The sequence below is a fragment of the Sorex araneus genome, chromosome 5 (genome assembly GCF_027595985.1).
Source record: "Sorex araneus isolate mSorAra2 chromosome 5, mSorAra2.pri, whole genome shotgun sequence".
Classification (NCBI taxonomy): domain Eukaryota; kingdom Metazoa; phylum Chordata; class Mammalia; order Eulipotyphla; family Soricidae; genus Sorex; species Sorex araneus.
This window is the reverse complement of record NC_073306.1, coordinates 199,644,817-199,664,330: the sequence shown is the minus strand read 5'-3', so window position 1 is coordinate 199,664,330 and position 19,514 is coordinate 199,644,817. Positions and strand designations below refer to the sequence as shown.

At 48.4% G+C, this 19,514-nt stretch overlaps 1 protein-coding gene across 8 annotated transcripts in view; it reads right to left on the bottom strand.

Annotated features, from left to right (window-relative positions):
- Nucleotides 1–19,514, bottom strand: part of SHROOM3 (shroom family member 3) — a 337,474-nt gene that overhangs the window by 64,314 nt on the left and 253,646 nt on the right. The window contains exon 1 of one of the 8 annotated variants that reach the window (XM_055140557.1): nt 13,289–13,417. The exons of the other annotated variants lie outside the window; for them this stretch is intronic. The gene's annotated coding sequence lies outside the window, so the exon portion shown is untranslated. Of the gene's footprint in view, nt 1–13,288; nt 13,418–19,514 lie in introns of those variants that run through there. 8 annotated transcript variants of the gene reach the window in all.

The following is a 19,514-nucleotide window of genomic DNA, read 5'->3' as shown; positions in this document are numbered from 1 at the left end:
GGGTTTGATTCCCAGCATCCCATACGGTCCCCCAAGCACCGCCAGGAGTAATTTCTGAGTGCTGAGCCAGGAATAATCCCTGTGCATCGCTGGGTGTGATTGAAAAAGCAAAAAAAAAAAAAAAAAAAAATCAAATGTGTCAGGAATCTGAGGTGTTGCTGACAGGGCTTGCCCGCCCTACGCTCCTTAGGCAAAAACCAGTCCCGATGGGGGGGGTGGGGGGAAAGGAAGTTCTAGTTTCTACCACTGGAATTCTGCACATTTCTGATTCTTTCTGAAATCATAAGCTTAACTATCTCCAGATCTTAGTCAATAACCTCTCTGTTGCCCTTCTGCAAAGAATAAAAAGAGAGGGTGGGTGGAGGAAAAATACCCATGTCTATCCAAATCCCTTCACCTACCTAATAATATTTAATCTGCTCCAGATTTACTTTTGATTTCAATCCCTCCACCCCGAGCCCTCTGGCCCAGCTAGCCCGGGGGCAAATGCATAAGTAAACCTGAGGCAAGGTCTCTGAGTTCAGCTGATGCTATCTTCAGCCCTGGAATATGGCCCCAATTACAAACGCTCACACTCACCCGAAAACAACTCAAATAAGTGGCGGGCGATGTGGATGCTGCAGCTGCCTATATTTCTGTTCTGGTTAAATCCTCGAGAAGGTGTCTGACCTTGGGTAGGTCACTGAGCCCCACGCTTCAATTTCCTCTCTATAAAATAAGAATTACCACCACACCTGCATGGAAAAGTAGCTGTGAGGCTTGAGTGAATGAATACGTGTAATGTACCTTAGAAGAGCGGCAATAGGGGGCTGGAGCGATAGCACAGTGTGTAGGGCGTTTGCCTTGCACGCGGCCGACCCGGGTTCAATTCCCAGCATCCCATATGGTCCCCCAGCACCGCCAGGAGTAATTCCTGAGTGTAGAGCCAGGAGTAAGCCCTGTGCATTGCTGGGTGTGACCCGAAAAGCAAAAAAAAAAAAAAAAAAAAAAGAGTGGCAATAAATACTAGCCTCGCCTCTAGGATTTTACACTGGTTGACACAGGATATGTACCACATCATTTCTGAATCTACGTACCGGCCACTTGGGCACTTTCTAAAAGTACAGAATTGTTGTGGTGTCATTCTCTGAGGCACCATGGATGACAAAGGTGCTAGTGTTAATGTTTTAGGCATATCATGTGACTGCACACACCACTGCCGGAGTATCTATCTTCATCCCCCCCACTATATTCCCCCAATATTCACGTTTCTTCTCATCTTCTCTACTCCAACGCCCACCCCCTCTGCTTGGTTAACCAGTCAGCTGCTGGGTTTTTTTTTTTCTTTTTAGGTCACACCCGGCAATGCTCAGGGGTCACTCCTGGCTCTGCACTCAGGAATTACTCCTGGCGGTGCTCAGGGGACCATATGGGATGCTGGGAATCGAACCCGGGTCGGCCGCGTGCAAGGCAAACGTCCTCCCCGCTATGCTATCTCTCCAGCCCCTCAACTGCTGTTTTAAAGTAATCCCGTTAGGGGTTGAAGCATAGTACAGTATCGGATAGTACCAGGCTCAGCCTCTATAGTTCCCCAAGTATTGCCAGGAGTGACCCCTGACTGCAGAACCAGGAGTAAGCCCTGAGCACCGCTAGGTATGGCCCTAAAACTAAACAAAAATGTAAAACATAAATTAAGTCATTCAGCTAACCTTCTTATCATTCTGGACAGAGATGAACCTTCAGGGTAAAAAATAAAATAAAATAAAACGAGTCAAAAGACCATGCATGTCCTCTCTTTTCGAGCCCTCATTAGATGCCTTTGGAGCTCATTACATTTCGGATGTGTTTTTCTTAGGCATGATCACTCGTGGCTCGCACTTGTTTCACCGTGCTCTTAAAATTATTTTAATTATCATTTATTTAGTTTTTGGTTTGGGGGCTGCACCTGACAATGTTCAGGGCTCACTCCTTGTTCTGTGCTCCCAAGCCTGGCTCAGGGGAACGTATGCAGTGCCGAGGCTATAACTATAGACGTTACTCTTCTGCTACAAAGATCGCTGTCAAGACAAAGGACCGCAAACGTATCAAAAATGCTCTACCAGGTGGCAAAGTAGATTTTTTGCATATATGAACAGGAAATTTAGGACATTCCCTGGCCTTGGGCTCATGGGCCTCAGGTCTGCACCCAGCCCTGAGCACGGCTGGTGTCGGGAACGGAACTGAGTCACTTTACCCTGCAGTATCTCCACACCTACTTTATTTCTTTTTCAATTAAATGAATGAGCTTGGTACCAGCTTCTGGGACCCTTGCACTTTGGGGTCTGGATTTTCTTTCAGTGGATGGTGGGACTCCAACTCTTGGCATCCCAGATGTGTCCTGTGGGGAGGGGGATTCCTCTCTCTCATCTACATAGAAATTGCTGTTGTGTGCTGGAGAAGAGGGGGGACATTCAACATTTAAATGGAGATTGTCATTCCTGGGAGGGGGTGGGGCGGGGGAACAGCCGCTTTGCTAAGTGGCATCCACTAAGGAGTCCTAACAAAATTGATCACCCCCTTGTAGGTGAGGGAGCCTTAATCCTTACTTTGCCCAAGAGGATTACTGGGTCTTAGAAAGAAACTCACATGCATTATTTTTTTTTTTTGTTCTTTTAATGAGTGTGCCAACTGCATCTGTGTCTGCAATATTCGCATTTCGTTCAGCTTTGGGGAGGCGATCAGCAATATTCCATGCATTTAAATGCCTCTAAACCTCAAACCGAAATGCTGCCAACCTCTGCTGTCACCCAAAGTAGGTCCCTCTCTCTCGGTCTCCAAAATGTTTTTCCTTGCCGTTGCTCTCTGCAGCATATTTGAATGGAAGTCAAGGTTCCATAATGTAGACAGTGTGCAGAAAGGTAACTGCGGTATAGTGTGCCTTTTCAAGTTTTCAAGATGTCCGGAACTCTGTTACACGGGCTATATTTTTACTTATACCCATAATTTTTCCTTTCTGATTATTAGAGGATTAGTGTAAAGTAGTATGCCTGAAACTCTATTATGAACTTTGCAAATCACAGTGCCTTAATAAACAGAAAAGTTTTCTTTTTCTTTTGGGTCACACCTGGCGATGCACAGGGATTACTCCTGCCTTTGCACTCAGGAATTACTCCTGGCAGTGCTCGGGGGACCATATGGGATGCTGGGAATTAAACCCTGGTTGGCCACGTGCAAGGCAAAGCCCTACTCGCTGTACTATCACTCCAGCCCCTAAACAGAAAAGTTTTGAATAGTGTAAAGTAGACTACAGTTGTTTTGCTTTGAAGGTTTTCCATGTTCCTACTCATTGCTACCCTACCCTCTCCTCCCCAGGGGAAACCTGGATCCACTGACACAAGGTAAGTCTTCAACTTATTCCAGTGTTGCATCCTGATAAACCCATCATAAACTTAAGTCAAAACTGCACTTAAGTGGCTGGAGCAATAGCACAGCGGATAGGCATTTGCCTTGCACGCAGCCGACCCGGGTTCGATTCCCAGCATCCCATATGGTTCCCTGAGCACCTCCAGGAGTTATTCCTGAGTGCAGAGCCAGGAGTAACCCCTGTGCATCGTCGGGTGTGACCTTTCCCCCAAAAACAAGCAAAAAAAAAAAAAAACCCAAACAAAAACCCTTCACTTAATATACCTAACATACTGGATTTTGGGAAAAATCACCTAACAGCCTACTTTACAATGAAGTATTGGATGTCTCTTGTAATCTATTGAACATTGCACCCAAAGGGAATAACAGAAACAATGCGAAGTGAAAACAATTCCCAGGCCCAGTGGCAACACAATCCAATTGACTCACAGTACTGTTTCTAGGGAAGGCAGGAAATCACCTCGCTAGGCAAGTTAGACCAGGGACCATCCCGTAACACCAAAATGGGACTGAAAACTCTGGCCTGAGTTTAGACCAGACGGGCAGTTTCGAGGCATGTTTAAGAGATTACCAACTGACTTGGGATTTTTGTAGTCTTAAGATATTTTTACATAACAAATGCAACCCTCACAGCAACTCCAGAAGTGGTCTCCTCCTTTCGCTGAAAAAAAAAAAAAAACAAAAAACTGAGGAATTGCACTCAGGAATTACTCCTGGCGGTGCTCAGGGGACCATATGGGATGCTGGGAATTAAACCCTGGTCGGCCGCATGCAAGGCAAAGCCCTCCCCGCTGTACTATCGCTCCAGCCTCTAAACAGACAAGTTTTAAATAGTGTCAATAGACTAGAGTTGTTTTGCTTTCAAGGTTTTCCATGTTCCTACTCACTGCCACCCTACCTCAGACCTTTTAAGGAAGGTCTCCGAGAAGCCCTGAAGCTCCAAGTGTTTTCCTAGATCACTTTCCACAGCGATCGCCCGGTCTGGCTTCGCTGGAGGAAGCAGAGTGACCTGTCCAGGAGAGGCACGAGGACACTCACAGCAGCTTCTCCGGATGCTGATTTGGCTGCTGACAGGAAATGACTTGTCCTTCCTTACTCCGACCAGGAAAGCTGGAGCTGTTTCATCCTCCCCCTCCCCCTCTCCCCCCACCCCGGAGTTATCACTGCCCTGAACTCCGGGGCCCACTGAACCCCAAAGAGCACCTGAGCGTCAAGTCACAGGCTGAGCAAGCTGCCTTCTCTCCCGGGCCCCTTCTCGTCCCCGCCCCACCGCCACCCCCCATTCCAGCCCTGCCCAGTCTCCTAAGCCGCCTGAACACCCACCACGGATGCCAGTCCCTCCAGACGGGAGAGCTCCTGCCACCCGCACCCCCGCAGGGAAGTGAGTGACCCCGGCCATCTGGCGGCCGGAGCAGAGCCTCTCCCTCCCGAGGCAGGGCCCACAGAAGGAGTGGGCGTCAGGCTGAAGCTGGCCGGGCCACGGGGCGGCTGGGCCGGGCACTCCCCTGGGGGCTGCAGGGGAGTCCCCTTTCTCCCCGTCTCACTGCAGTGCCAACCCTCCATGCCGCTGGAGAAAGGTGCAGCGCCCACGGCAAAGGAAGGAGACTGGGCTGGACTGTGACCCCTAGGCCAGGAATCCAGAGGCCGGGGAGGTCTCTCCCGGGCCAGACCTGGCGCGGTGGGGGAGGCGGCCTCTCAGCATTCCAGCTGCTAGTGGCCAAGGCGTAGCCATAGCAACGGACACAAAGAGCCGAGGCAAAGAGGCAGGAGGCGACGGTGCAGGGCAGAGAGGGGCACTGAGGGCTCAGTTCCCCTGAGGTAGGCAACACTGTCCTGATCAGATGGGCAGGAGGAGGAGGAGGAGGAGGGGGAGGAGGAGGAGGAGGAGGGGGAGGGGGAGGAGGAGGAGGAGGAGGAGGAGGAGGAGGAGGAGGAGGAGGAGGAGGAGGAGGAGGAGGAGGAGGAGGAGGAGGAGGAGGAGGAGGAGGAGGAGGAGGAGGAGGAGGAGGAGGAGGAGGAGGAGGAGGAGGAGGAGGAGGAGGAGGAGGAGGAGGAGGAGGAGGCGCGGCTTGCAAGGGAGCAGGAGCCGCGAGGGGTCAGCCACAGGAGAAGCAGCGGGGTGCAGAGCGGAGACCTGAGAGTTTCACCCTCGACATCAGCCTGCCTGCGAGGCTGCAGGGAGAACAGGGGGTTCACTTGGTAGGGGGTGCGGGGGTGGGGGTACACACTCTTTCAGATGCGGTGCAGTGCCCTTAACACTTCCCCAACAGCCTCCTCCAGCCTCTGGCCCCAGCCCCGCTGCTGGGTCTGGGAAGGCACCTGCACCAACTGGGGGGCTGAGGAACCAGCCCGGGGACCCCAGCTGCCTGGGGCGAGGACGAGACTCGGACCGGAGAGGATATACACACTTGATACATTCAACCCCATTTCCTGCGCCCCAGGAATCTATCCGCACATAATTTAAGAAAGCAGCCATCGAGGGGCGGGAGAGAGTGCAGGCGGGAGAGACGCCTGCCTTGCATGTGGTCAACTCCCCAGCACCGCTTGTGGTCCCCTTGAGCACTGCCCAGAGTGATGCTTAATTAAACAGACCAGGTGTGGCCACAAGGTCAGAATGAAACCCAAACCCAAAAGTGGCCAGTGTGATGGCTTCAGGCTTCGTTCACCTACAGGGCTGTCTAGAGTTGAGGAACTGCCAATGAAAATAGGGGACTTGGGTTGAGGGAGAGAGCTCCAATGGCAGGAGGCCTGGGTCTTAGCCGCCTCCTCCCGCCCCCAGTACTGCAGCACTGAGCAGAGTAGCCCCTGAACTCTGCTCGGCGTGGCCCAAAGGAAAGAAAGAAGCAAGCGGAGAACGCGAGATTCCTGCAGCAGGGCGACTCTCTCCTCGCAGGGCAAGGCTCTGCAGCACACTCCCCTCCGTGCCTTACTCCTGCACAGAGACAGTCGGCATCACACCTTTGCCAAGCCCAGCACAGACCCGACCAAGCCCCGGTTCCAGGCTGACAGACTGGTCGTCCACATTTTCTGTTTACAAACAAACTTTTTAGCAGAGTCACCAGAGAAGAGGGTCCCCGACAGGCAGGCTTTTAGGAGGTAGAGGGCAAGAAGGTGACACGTTCCGCTGTCCTGCACCCAGCCAGGAAGTGGACTCACTGGTCATTTACGCACGCTTGGGGGAACCAATTCTGACCAATCACAAGCAGTCTAAAAGGGCGCCTCTGATGCCAACTCTCAGTGCTCCTTTCTCCCTGAAGCTATGAAACATACGAATAATTTTATATGAAGAACCTCTAGTAAGAGTCTCCTCCGGAGTTGGTAGATGGAGCCGGAGATGAGGTACTTGCCTTGTACGCGGCTGCTTGGGTTCGAATCTCCAGCTCCACATAGGGGTTCACGAGCACAACCAGGGGCCACTCCAGAGTCAGGAATGGCCCTGAGGACCTTTGGGTGTGAACCAACCCCCCCAAAATAAAAAAAAAGGAAAATCTCATCCGGGCCAGAAGGTAGCAGCAGACTGCTTTCCCTGCTCCGCAGTCCCGGCCTTGATCCTTGACAACAAAAAGCAAAACACCCTGTGAGCTGGGAGGCAGGATCGGCCTCCAGCCCAGACTGGGCTACAGCCATCATGCCATCAGCTAATTATTCAGCTCTTCTGTGTTTGGGATTTCCTCCCCTTTAAAGGGGCAGAGGGTAGGGGCCAGATGACAGTGCAGTGGCTAGGGCGCTTGCCTTGCACACGACTGGCCCAGGTTCAAACCCCAGCATCACCTATGGCCCCCAACCCCTGCCAAGAGCGAGCCTTAAGTGCAGGAGTAAGCCCTGAGCACTTCCCAGTGTGTCCCCCACACCACCAACAAACAGGTAAATAGTAAGACAATAAACAGGAGAGGAGAAGCTCTCAGCACATGTCCCAGCTCACTGGTGTGTGAGGAAGACACAGTGCACTGCAGACTGTGCTCAGACCAGAAATGAGCACCCGCTGGGCACCAGGCTGGCTGTTCTCACATGGATTTTGTCCTGTACTCATATTTTTTCCTTCACCCCTCATAACAGCCTGAATCTGTCCATCTTTAAGTGCATCCATGCAGTATCATCACAATTTTGCAGAAAAGGAAACAGGTTTAAAAATTTAATAACTTGGGGCTGGAGTGATAGCACAGCGGGTAGGGCGTTTGCCTTGCACGCGGCCGACCCGGGTTCGATTCCCAGCATCCCATATGGTCCCCCAGCACCGCCAGGAGTAATTCCTGAGTGCAGAGCCAGGAATAATCCCTGTGCATCGCTGGGTGTGACCCGAAAAGCAAAAAAAAAAAAAATTTAATAACTTACTGTAAATTGCTAAGCCATGAGTGAGCTCAGATTCAAACTTTGGTCATTCCTTGTCTCCCTGCTGTCCCAAACACTTGGCGACCCTGATACTGTAGAATATACTGCACATGGATGTTAGACTGAAGAGAGACACTCTGTCTGTGTAAGACCATCTCGGTGTTACAGCTGGGAATGGCAAGAAAGAAAAAAAACCTGAACAAGAAACTCTGAGGTTTAAGAAAGGGGGACCAAAGAAAAAGGAGCAGAATTTCAAACCTCTACCACAAGCAAAGGCTTTAGGGGACAAAAGAAAACAAAAGCCTAGCCTCTGAACTGAGCTCACTGCTTTAATAAAAGTTGGAAGAGAAATGGAGAGATATTCACACTCAGAGCCAGGGTATCTACGGACCCCAGTGTAAAATATCTTACTATTATTCATCGCTCAATTCCCGGAGGCTAAAAGGTTCTTAGTAAATGTTTGATAAATGTTTGCTGAATGAATTAAACCAAGCCAACAACAAAATGCCTCTGTTGGAGTTGGCAAAGTCTACAATGTTCCCAAACACTTTGTTCAGCTTAAATAATTGAAGCTAAATAGATTAAGCAAACTATTAACATATTTACCACCCTGTCCAAGATTTTTACTGAAAACTCAAGTTATAGTATTTGTCCTTTTAGTATAAAGGTACAATATTACCTTGACAGAGATCAAGGGCGTTTTCTTCTACCTCCACCTTTGGTTTGAGCAAGGAACACGTATGTCTTTAACCCAGATTCTAGGGGGCAGTGGTGTAGCTGGAAGCTCAGCTTTACCTGTCATTAAATGCATCCTCAAAAAATGTGAGTTTGGGGGCTGGAGCGATAGCACAGCGGGTAGGGTGTTTGCCTTGCACGCAGCCGACCTGGGTTCAATTCCCAGCATCCCATATGGTCCCCTGAGCACCGCCAGGGGTAACTCCTGAGTGCAAGGCCAGGAGTGACCCCTGTGCATCGCCGGGTGTGACCCAAAAAGCAAAAAAAAAAAAAAAAAATGTGAGTTTGGTCAAGTGGGTATTTTTCTTTTTGTGGTACACCCGACGATACTCAGGGGTTACTCCTGGTTCTGCACTCAGGAATCACTCCTGGCAGTGCTCAGGGGACCATATGGGGTCACAGGGATCGGGCCCAGGTTGGCGTGCACAGGCCTGTGTGCCAGGTAACCTGCTGTACTATGGCTCCAGTCCCTCAAGTAGGTATTTCTTTCCATAGGGTTTATCTCTATTGACAAAGCAAACCCCAATGGTACTTTAATCAAGTAGGTAAGAACTTTACATTTACATTCCCTAGTCTCAAAAGGGAACCTATTAAAAGAAAGATACATATAATGCTAAGACTAGCAGTTCATATAAGATCTGTGATAACCTTAAATAGATCAGAAGAACTTTTCACAGAAAGTTCAAACCATTTCATTGTCAGCACCAAAACCGCAAATTATACTTATCACAGTGCATGGTATTATCAGCTGACATTTCTTGGCATACTAAGCCAAATATTTTCATTATTTCATATCCTCACAAAATATTATTATTAAAGAGTCTCATTACCATCTAATGTTTTGAGGCACAAAGATATTTGAAAACTCACCCCAAGTAACAAACTAGTAGAGGTAAGGATGGGATATATAACCATATCTGTCCCTCAAGCTAAATGAATAGAAATGAACTAAAGCCTTAAGTGGAATTTGCTAGCTGTGTACACCCACAGAACTATCAAGCCAGCACTCAACACAAGCCCAAATATTTCCATTGCTCCAGAAAATCACTTCTTTCCAGTCAATATGGGAATATCCCCCCAAAAGCAAATGTCAATCTACTGTCATAGATTTGCCCATCTAGTACTGTATCATAGAATATGTGTTGTTGTATTGTTTGGGGCCACATCCAGAAGTGCTCAGGGCTTGCTTATGACCCTGCACTCTGGGGTCACTCTTGGCAGGGCTCAGAGGACCATATGGGGTGCCAGTGATTAGACCCAGGTTGGCCACATGTAAGGCAAGCACTCCACCCACCTTACTATCACTTCAGCCCCCACCTAAAAAGAGTTTATATGTTCTGCTGTGTGTAGTTTCAGTTTAATATGGTTCTGTGGTTTAGTTCCGTGGCTGTCTACGTCATAGGTTCATTCTTTTTGGTCACTGATTAATATTCCATTGTGAAGATTTCTCAGTTTAGGTATCCACCTTCTTATTAATGGATACAGAGTTCTTTCCAATAGACAGCAATGAGGAATAACGTTGCTATGAATATTCATATAGATGTCATTTTGAGAATATGTATTTTCATCTATCTTGGGTAAACAGTTAAGAAACGGCAATGTTGTATCGCTGGATTAGCATAGGTTCAATGCTACAGGATCACTTAGGTTTATTTAACACAGAATTAACCATGTTCGTTAACTGTCATAGGTCTTAGGACTGGCATAGGTTTAACTAACATAGGACTGTTAATGTTAGCAGGACTAGGTTTGTTAAACATTTAACGAACACAGGAAAGAGAACTGGCGTAGTTTTAACAGTAAACCAAGGTTCTTCTTCGATCCGTACTCCAGGATGGCACCAACTTAGGAACGGGTTCCCTTCTGGCCCGGACCCCATCTCCAGTTCCCGGCTGCCACCCACACAGTACATGTCTGCTGGAAAAATGAATGACCATTGTTCATATCCTGCGCCTTCTTTGCACGTTGCTATAGCATAAGAAAGAAAACAAGCCCGGCATGCATGGGGGAAAATGACAAGTGGAAGGGGACTGGGGAAGGCCCAGCAGCAGGTGGACAGCCTGCTGGCCAGGACACCTGATGTCCCCCCTCTTTCCTTTCTTTGCACGTGAGCGTTCCTAGAAAGTGATCCCCTCCCGGTGATCCTGCAGGGAGAAAGGGGGAGGCTGCTTGGGATAGAGGGGAACGAGGGACAGGGAGGAAGGTGTCGCCACCGTTGAGGTCACACGGTGGTTAGCATGACGGGATCCTTGGCTGGAACAGGAGGGCCGGGGAAGCACAGCCCCTCCACCTGCTGAGAGGAACCAGCCCAGGGCAGCAGGGTGCTGCCTGAGCACAGCCTCCAACACAAACAAGTCCCAGAAGGGCTTGGATGGGGAAAATGTTACCGGATGTCTGCACTGAAAAAACAAGGCGGACTGGGCAGGAGTGGTAAGTACTGAGGGTAGGAGCTTGCACAGCCCACCCCGTGCCTCCTCTGGTCCCCAGAGCATCCCAGGAGTGATCCCGAAGCACAGAGCCAGGAGGAAGCGCTCAACATCACTGGGTGTGGCGGGGGAGAGGATGAAGAAAGCCAAGATTCTAAGGAGCATGTATTACACACAAGGGCCAGGGATGAAAACATCTGGTTCAGAGGAGGCGCTCTTAGCGCTCTCTCTCTCTCTCTCTCTCTCTCTCTCTCTCTCTCTCTCTCTCTCTCTCTCTCTCTCTCTCTCTCTTTCTCTCTCTCTCTCTCTCTCTCTCTCTCTCTCACACACACTCACACTCACACACACCCCTCTTCCACCTGTGTGGAACTTTCCATTTCCATGAGTCCATTCAATTACTTATCAGCAAACGCAAAAATCAGATGTTGTCTTCCACTTACAACTTCTTAGAAACTACAGAAATTCATTCTTTTTCCATAAATAGAAAAGAATCACCAATTCCTGGAATTGAAGATGGTCTACCCAAGGAGGAATCTTTTTTTTTTTTTAACATAAATCAAAACAGGACTTTGCTTCAGTCTCAGATTGAGCTCAGGTGCCTTGGGGGAAAATCTTTATTCCCCTTGGCCCCAGGCTAGAGGCTGAAATTTGTTTGGAATTCTTCAATTTCGGGAATCTGAGGTGACCAAGCCTTCCTTTATCCAGACAGGACTGCTCTGAAAGCATCCTAAGCAGATGGATGTTTATCCTATTCTGAAAATCTCCAGGGAAGTAAATTCTCCGCACATCCCTTGGTAACCTTCTCCAGGGTTTTATCAAGCGTATGGTGAGAAAGTTCTGATGTAGAAACGAATAAAAATATTAACTCTCCGAGCCTAGCTACAAGCACTGGAAAGGGCGAGGGTTTGGGCACTTTGCCGGAATGGTAGGGAGATGTATTTACAAAACAGGCTGTGCAAACACAAACCATTTGCCAGCAGCAGATGTGAGAAGCTGGTTCACGAGAATGGCCACAATAAACTCTATCCAACAAACCATGTGAATAAGTTACTGTTTGTTATAACATTCTTTAAAGTACAATTTACTTCCTTGTCAGTCCTAGTTTTCATTTTAGACCCAGGTATGATAGCAATTAAAAACAAAAAAAGAAATGTCTATAGTGCAAAGTTTCCAAAGGACTAGTCTTTTAAGGAAAACTAAGCCTTAGCCTTAGCCAACAGACCAGAAATGTTGTTTTGGATAACAGTGTATTGACTTCTCACTCTGTCCCGCGTACCGTTTCTGTGTATACCTTCTCTGCAGCCATCAAGTAATATTTTTTATCATCAGAGATAGTGACAGTATCGACCTATCAAAATGAACTTAAGCCGTAAATCAAATTCTGGGGAATTACGTGGGGTAAGATTTAGTCACGTGTCAGGCTAAAGGTTCATTTAATTAGAAATAATTTAACTAGCCTTTAAATATTAACGAACTCGAAATAGAAAACGCCCAACTGTCTTTAGAAGCCTCCTCGGTGCTAAGGTTTCCGGGGTCACCCTGGCAGCGCCCAGCGACCGCTCCCCGGAGGGCGCATGTGGGGTGCGCCCGGTCCCAGCCCCAAAGCCCCGGGAGAGCAGCGCCAGGCTAGCCGGGAGAGCGGAGACGCAGCGCCGCGCCCCACCCCCAAAGGATGCGCCCTGGCTTCCAACTTCCTTGTAGACTTTCCCACTCCTCGGCTTTCTGCTCCTCCTGGCAAAGGAGAATAAAGCACACGGCAAGCTAGAATTTTGCTCCCGTGGTTTAATTTAATTTTTCCCCCTTTTGCTACAGGGCAGTGGCACGCACGTTTTTGGAAAACTGCCTCCAAGAGTCGGAGCGGGTGGGGGAGGGGCGTGCGTGCAGTTGCAGGCTCACCAGGGACCTTCGCGAGCCAAACAGGGGCAGAGCGGGGGCACACACACACACACACACACACACACACACACACACACACACACAGATTCTAAAGTCATCAGGGACCTTCATGGAAGCAAACCCCACAAAGGTGCAATAATTCCAGCGACCACAGCTTTGCACACACACACACACACACACACAAACACACCACCACACTACACCATACACACACATGCATCCGCGCGCGAGCGCAGGTAACTTCTAAAGTCAGCAGAGACCCTGATGGAAGCGATTCCACAAAGGTGCAGTAATTCCAGCGAGCCCGGGTATGGGGGCGTCCGTGCCGTCGGGAACCCGCCCCCAGGACTCTGCTTCCCTGAGACTAAACGCCCCAAGGCCGGCGAAGCCCCCGACCCCGCAGGAGACCTACGGTGGCCGCGAAAGGCACCCCCGGGGACCCGTGCCCACGCGCACCGGGGCGCCGCGCAGCCCGAAACCCGCCCCGGGGCCGCCCGCCGCCCCCCGCGCCGCGCACTCACCAGGGCCGCCGCCAAGTTCAGCCTCCGCCGCGGCTCCCGGAGCGCGGGGCCCGGGGCGCGCCCAGCAAGAGGCGGCCCGGCCGCGCCCTGCGCTCGGCGCCCGGCCCCGGCGGCTCCCGCGGCCCCCGCGCTCCGGGCCGGGATCCGCTCAGCGCGCTCGGGCCGCGCCTGGCCGCCAGGTGCCGCGGCCGCAGCCTGCGATTGGCCCGCGCTCAGCGCGACATTTGCATGTCAATGGCCCGGGCGGCCGGACTGGGGGGTTGGAAGAGGGGTTGGGGGCCGCGCGGGGGGTGAGCGGACCCGGGCACGCGCTCTGGCTCCCCCCGCCCGACACACACGCAGGTGGCGTCGCGGTTCCCCTCCTAGTTCGAATAAAGAAAGATTCAGAAGCAAAATGTCAACTAAAAAAAAAAAACTTTAAAAATTGTTTATACTGTTAGTAATTGAGCCAATGAAGCAGGAATAAAAAGCAAAATGAAATGGTCAGTTTTGTGAAACAAAAACCATGTCATATCGCAAGCAATATAATTCGGTGTGTCCTCTTTTCAGTATAAGTCAAACCGAAGAATTCCGATTGTTTCCAAGGACGGCTGCCCTAGAAACTTCGCTTGGAGGCACTTTCTGTCTTCTAGAGCATCGTCTACAGAAGACGCACAGGTGAACCCCCACTCCCCCCAGCAATATCTATCCCAGGCACCCCGTATGTAATTCCTGAGCACCGCCAGGTGAGCCCTGATCCCCAAAACAACAACAACAACAATTGCATCAACAACAACAAACTCTCAAAAAGCCAGCAAACAAAAAACAGGTATTTCAACTCAAGACTACCATCCTTCCGGGCCATTTTTGATTCAGCCGGATACCTCTTGAATCTAGCCAATAAATATATCTATTTGCATGCTTTGCATTTATGACACAGGTGCCTGTTAAGAAAGGGAGCGCACTATATTCCCATTTTCCTCTTTCTTCAAAGACTCTTCCAAGCCTCTTTCAAAGGAGGTAATTTTTCTTCTTGCCTTAGAGAGTACCTTTCTTACTGGCTTTCACAGGTCCTCTCCAGAGAAAACAATAACCGTAATTTCTGAAGTGGACTTCTTTTCTTTTTCACGCAAGCAGAATCCCCGTTAAGTTTTAAGAGTCTATATTTAAATAAATACGTGCACATGCAGAAATAAAGAAGAGAATGCCTAGTTGGGGCAGAACTAGAAGCCTCAAGTTGCCCCTGCATTGATTCCATTGACCTCTCCTTGGTTGCTCTCTTTGTTATAGCATGGTTGAATGTGGTGGCTTTAGCAGCCGCAAAACTGAATAAACCTCTTTACTGAAATCTTCATGGACACCACGACCCCTCCCCCCCACTCCCCACGATGGCATTAAATTTGGGGGCTGGGCAGATGGCTCAACGAGCTGGAGTGCATGCAGGAGCTCTGGGGTTGGTTCCAGCACTGCAAGATCCCCCAAGTACTTGATCTCACAGGCTCCCAGTCCCCAAGCCCTGCTGGTCAAGCCCCCTGTCCACAGCAAAAAAAAAAAAAAAAAAAGTTTGTTTTCAGGAAACACAGTCACACTTGACACATCCATTGTTTGCTAGGTGTAAGAAGCAGAGAGGCTCGTAGTGCCTGTTCTGTGTTCCAGGAATTCCAGGGGAGGGAGGTTGACATTGAACAGTTTAGCCTGGAAGAAGTGGTCAAACCCTTAAAATTAGCACAGGGCTGAGGTATTCGCTGGAGGGCGCCGCTCGGAGCTCTGCAGGCAGAAGAAGCGATAAAGCCTCTCTCCCTGCTGCTTTGTCTGTTTTTCTCAGCGCTCTGGGGGTCAGGTGAAATCTCAGAGGAGAGGCGTCCTGATCCCTCTATACCTGTGTGAAGCATCACCTTAACCGGTGATTAAAAACACGCTTTGGAGCCAAGTCAGACCTCCCACCCAGCCGCCCTGAGTCCCACACTGGGCTTCCTTCATACCACAGACTCTGGGAAGATACTTTCCCCCTTGCACCTGTAATTTAGAGGTATTGTCAGATATTTGTAGATAAAAGCAAAACAACCTTTCTCAAGGGACCAAAGGTGGAATTTCAAAAACGTCTTGGCCGTGATTTTCAAATCTTGCTCTGTGTGAATAAGGGGAGGAGAGGGTCCTTCACATGGTGCCTAGACTCTCCTTCTCTTTCCCCTACGGATCCATCCCTTTCTTCACAAAGCAGCGGTGACCAATGGCCATAAGACGGCAAGATGGGCCAGGTGTGTTCCGAGGTAAACTCCAAGCCATTATGCAAACCATGTTCTCCAGAAAGTCACAGGGCCCTGTATAGCAGCATTAAGACTCTGCCCATTTAGGCTGTTCTCCCTCTAGAATCCACAGGCTGCCTGTTTCCTTTTTGAGTCACTCCTGGCTGTGCTCAAGGCTTATCCTGGCTTTGCTCAGGGACCAGGAATTGAGCCCAGGTCGGCCACAGGCAAGGCAAACACCCTATCTGCCTGCCACTAGAATCCAAAACTTTTGGCTTGGGAAACAAAAACAGATGCACTGGCCAAGGAAGAAGGTTTGGCCAAAGGTAAAATGTCTTATAGGGAAGAAGCATAGTTTCAAGCATAGTTTAGATTTATTGTGAACTGTATATAACTTAATATTTTGATTTTTTTAACCACAACAAAGTAGGAAAAGCAAGCAAACACCATCCTAATGAATATAAAGATGAACATTTGAAGTCAGGAAATACATTAAGACATCTTCAAAACCTGACACATAATTTAATTCATGAAGCAGTGATTGCAGCAGAAAAAGTAAAACCTACCACTTCCTTCCACATTTCATCATAACTTTGTCCCTTCAAACACCTTTCACCTCCCTTTCCTTGTCCTCTCCCCTACATGTCAGTGAGGTCAGTGAGCTCATGTTCTCAGCAGGGGCTGAGGCCGGCCGCAGATATGGATAAAGGTGCCTCATGCTTTCTCGTCCCCGTAGCTCAGGATGGGGACTTCATAAGGTTTTTATAGCCCATTACCCAAAAAACTACTAAGAATTTTGCAGAGATCTTAGAACCCAAGATAAAGAGAGCAAGGACCGGGGGATTGGATACCGTGCTGATGTACATTTGTGCTGGAACAAACAGTGTGACCCAACTTTCAACTCCCCGGTTTTGGAGCCACACTCAACAGTGCTCTCGGCAGGTTCCTGGCTCTGTGCTCACAAGGAACCCCTGGTAGTTCATGTGTAAACATGCGCTGGGGTTTGACCCCCTGAGGGCATTTGGTAGGCAATCTCCTTTGCCCTCCCCATATCTCTCCAGCCCACAATAAATATTTTAATAATTACAAACCACTGTAGGTTCTAAGACATTTCAACCAAATACGTTATTTTGGTGAGCTGAATATTTTAGCTTCTGCATTCCGTTTCCTCTCTCACTTTTTCATGCTGAGTCTAATAGATAGCAAGGCAACTCTAGAAGAAAAATTCTAATCTAAAGCTTAGACAGGGCTGCTCTACTATGAGTGAATTCAATTTCCTGAGAGTTTGGGTACTTAGAGACCAATGTGAGAAGAAAGAAAAAAAAAGAAAAGAAATAAAGAGTGGGAGGAGAGAGAGCGAGTGAGAGAGAGAGAGAATAGAGGGAAAGAAGGAGAGACAGAGTGTAGAAGAGGGGAAGAAAGGTAAAAGAGATGGAGAAGGAATGGAGATACATAAAATGAAAAAAGAAAGAATATTTGAGGATAAATGTCAGAAGGAGGGCAAGAGAGAGACTGAAAAAATTCCAAATGTGAAGGTGAGCTTGAACACACATTAAATGCACAAGGAAGAATATTATCAGGCTGTTACCCAAAGTTACTTTTGATAGGTGGCATAAGGAAATGTTAATTTTATCCTTTTACTCTTACTGCATTGCCTGTTTGCTACAATATCAAATAAAATATTTAAATATAAACACTTTGCAGATAGATGATTATGAAGGGAAAAAAACTGTTAAAAGTCTGCCTTACATTGTAATTTAGACAGGTCTAAGCCTAAAACATTTACCCTTCACCTACCTGCATAGTTTAACATGACATTTGTTATCAGAGATGTTTATGCAATACAGGATAGATAATAGCTTTCTCAGCAAAAGCTTAAACAAATTGAAATGTGTGAAATTACATAAGTGATCCTACTTACGTATTATCAGTGTCTTGGGTGGCATCTAGAAAGTAAAACTCAACCAGAACTGAATGAGCAGCTAATGCCACTCTAGTTACTGCTCTTGTGTGTGAATCTCCACTTGCTATGTCTGGGCACAAAGAATTTCTAGGCCTGAAGTAATCTGATGGTAACATGTAAGAAGAGTTTAATTCTGGACATGATTTAGTAGCACCAAAGCTTTCAGTGCCGTTGATTTGAGTCAACTGAACATCCTTCAGAAAGTTTCACAACTTTCAGGGAACTTCCCCATCCACCTTTTCCTCTTCCTTTTCCCCATCCTCCTAATTTCCCTTTACCCCAAACCTTTCAATTCAAATGTCCCTACTGAGCACCTGCTAAGGACAGGGCTTTGGGGATACCAAGATGCAGGGAGTCACAGCCCTGACTTGGAGGGTACCTTTGAGTGAAAACTAAGAAATGTTTCAGGGTCGGGGCTGGAGAGAGCGAAGCCAGCAAGGTGCTTGCCTTCCATGTGACCAAGCAACCAACCAACCCAGTTTAGATCCCTGGCATACCATCTGGCTCCCTGAGCCCCACCAGGAATGCTCCCTGAGCACAGAGCCAGGGGAAGCCCTGAGTATCCCTGGACATGTCCCCTCTCACTCAAAAAAAAAAAAGAAAGAAAAAGAAAAAAAGAAAAGAAAAGAAAAAGAAATGAAGAAATGTTTCAGGGCTAAGTGATAAGGGCAGAGAGTGCCCCAAGGATTGGGTTACAAGCTGTTTGCTAGCTGTGCACAAGGTTAATTAACCTCACTAAATTTTTCCTTTGTAAATGAATTGTGCCTACCACAGGTTTTTGTGAAGATTATTTCAGATAACCGGAGTGTGTATGTGGGGGAGGATAAGAGTGAGATATTAACTATTCTTATGCCCTCCACTGAACTTCCTGTTCTTTCCTATCTTCCCCTCCAGTCAGTACCCTTCACTGACCAAGGAAGAATGACTCAGCGGAACTCATTTAACAAAGGCATCCAGGCATAGGACCTGTGATTTGGAAGATGATTCAGTTAGTCAGATCCAGCACCTCCCCCTCCCCTTCCTCCTCCCCCCCACCCCAACAGACAATGTTTTTTTCCCAGAGAGAGTCAGGAAGGAAGTGAAAGGCAGTTAGAACCCAGATAACTCCTGAATTCCATATAGGACGGGATGCAAATCCCAGAGAGGCAATGATGGGACCTGAGAGCAGAAAGTATGTGGGATTTCTCCCGAGGGACAAGTCTAGCATGCTAACTCCATTCCAGAGTGTCCGGGTACACAGTACAGAGTGAGGCTTTTTGCCAATTCTGCCAACCCAGAATGATCCAGGGAAGAATCAGTCTTCCTGGTGACCCTCAGAAGACACAGGTGCTTGATGAGAGCTACAGACATCATCGTCTGGTTTAGACAAAGGAACAGATGCCAACATAGGGAGACGGTGACACAGAGACCAAAGGAGCAATTTCACTCAGTCTCCCTACAACACATCCCACATACATCTTCCCTTTGCCCCCTCCACATACCACTGCGACCATCACCACACACTTCCCAGGATTCTGCCTAAGCCCCTCACAACTTCAATTGCAACTCTAAGAGCCAGGAGAGAGGAAATCGTGAATTGACTGATACTGACTTTGAGGAGAATGGGGTGTGTGTGTGTGTGTGTGTGTGTGTGTGTGTGTGTGTGTGTGTGTGTGTGTGTGTGTGTTGGTCCACAGTCTTTGCTGGTTGGGGCTATTCCTGACTGTGTGCTCAGGGGACCATACATTGAGGATGCCCAAGGCAGCCACATGCCTGACAGGTGCCTTACTTCCTACACTGTTTCTCCGCTGATGGTTAACTTTCAAGATGAATAAAGGTCTTCTATTGGAAATTATGGCCAGCCTTGAGAAAAGAATAGTCAACTTTTTTCCATAATATGTTTAATAGTATTTACTATCATAATAAGTACATTCATAGTTGTACTTGTATCCACCAAATAAACCCAGCATTGTATTCAGTACCTGTGAGTTTGAAAACTGATTGCTACTTTAATTTTGGTTAATAGTTTTACATAATGGCAGTAAGTGGAGGTAAGAAT